We start from the raw sequence: 1793 nt of genomic DNA, 5'->3' as shown, positions 1-1793 counted from the left end.
TGTGTGTGTGTGTGTGTGTGTGTGTGTGTGTGTGTGTGTGTGTGTGTCTGCTCATTAGAGGACTGCCCCAGGACAGTGGAATGATTTCTTTGCATCTCTGAAGGGGATGATACTGTGTATCCTAAGGATATCTTTGTCTCCCCTGCTGTTTTTTCCAGCTCCTGTCTCTGATGGCTGGTCCTTGGGACATTAACCCTCTGCTCTTAGCAAAAAGTGTATTGAGGCTCTTAGGAGGAAGGCTCACTGAGGGTTTAGTAGAAGATACACAAATGGGTTCGAGTCTCAGCTTTTTCTCTTTCTCATCACCTTGGGCCATTCACCTAGTCTCTCCACACCTCAGACTTCTCTTACAGAACTGTGGTAAAGGGGACGAGATGATAGGTAGGCCGCAGCTCTCTGTGCTCCTCCTCAGGTGTGTAAGCTGATTCTATGCCAGCTGGTAGCCCTCAACAAAGGAATCACCTGATCATTTTCAGCTCCAATAAACAATAGGCAAGAGTACACTTCGTTGTCTGTATAGATGAATATAATTGAATTGTGTATTCATCTGTCTTTGACATTTTAGGCTGTTTGCATTCCCTTGCTCTTGTGAACAGTGCAACAATAACCATGGATGAGCACCTGTCTTCATGGTAGGACGTTGAGTCCTTTGGGCGTATGCCCAGCATTGCTATAATTGGGTCTTATGGTAGTTCCATTTTCATTTTTCCTATTTACAAAATGGCTGTACCAGTTTGTATTCCCATCAGCATCAAACGTGGGCTTCTCTTTCTCTCTATCCTTGCCAGCATTTGTCACCACTTGTTTTCTTGGTGGTAGCAATCCTTACTGGGGTGAGATGGAATTTCAGAGTAGTATGAACTTTCATTTCCTTGATGGTTTAAAGATATTGGATTCTGTTAAAAATGTTTATTGCATGTTCACAGTTCATCTTAGAATTATCTGTTCATTCCATTAGCCAGTTTATTAATTGGGAGTTTTGGATTTTGTGTCTGATATTTGCAGTTCTTTATATATTCTAGATCTTAGTCCCCTGACTGAAGTATACCTGTTAAAAACTTTCTTAAATTCTGTAGGGTGGGCCTTGGATGAGTTAGGGAAAAGAGTCAGGGGTAAATATAATTAAATTACATTGAATGAAATCCACAAAGAGCTAAGAGTTATTTTTTTTAAATAAAAAGGATTAAGGTACATTGACTAGATATGACTACCCCATGCCCCTGCCCCAAGGAAAACTACCTGAATGCTGTTGTGTTTGATTTATCATCTGAAAAATAAATAAGCATCCTCTCCTATGTGAGACCTAAGGCTTAGTTCAGGGAAAGCAGTGGGGCAGGCCTTGTGCACAGAGGCACCTGAGAAACAGCTCTTACTGTGAGGATTGAGCATCATACGGAGCTCTGTGCCTGGTGAGATGTAGTCATCCCGGTTGTCAATCTCAAATGCCCCTCCACTGTTGACCATGGATGTTCATGATGCTTTCTTAGAACTGGTGGGATTGAATGACAGGAGGAGCTGTTGAAGTGTGGGGTCCAATGTCTGGACCCTAGCAAGTAGTCAAGGAGTCGTTCTGTTGTACTTGTGAGCTCTGCACTGCCCTGGAAGATCTGCTTTAGGCTCACATCTCTCCTGCCTCTTGGCATTCCACCTTGCTTTCTGTGATGTAGGCCTGAGAAAACAGGGCCAGGGCAGCTAGAGCCCACGGATCTCCCATTCTTAATCTGCAAGCTTGCTATAAATGTGTGTTCTCTCTCTCTCTCTCTCTCTCTCTCTCTCTCTCTCTCTCTCTCTCT

This window comes from Grammomys surdaster, unplaced genomic scaffold (genome assembly GCF_004785775.1).
Source record: "Grammomys surdaster isolate TR1022 unplaced genomic scaffold, NIH_TR_1.0 1164, whole genome shotgun sequence".
NCBI classification, from domain to species: domain Eukaryota; kingdom Metazoa; phylum Chordata; class Mammalia; order Rodentia; family Muridae; genus Grammomys; species Grammomys surdaster.
The sequence above is the reverse complement of the archived record's forward strand: the minus strand, read 5'-3'. Positions refer to the sequence as shown.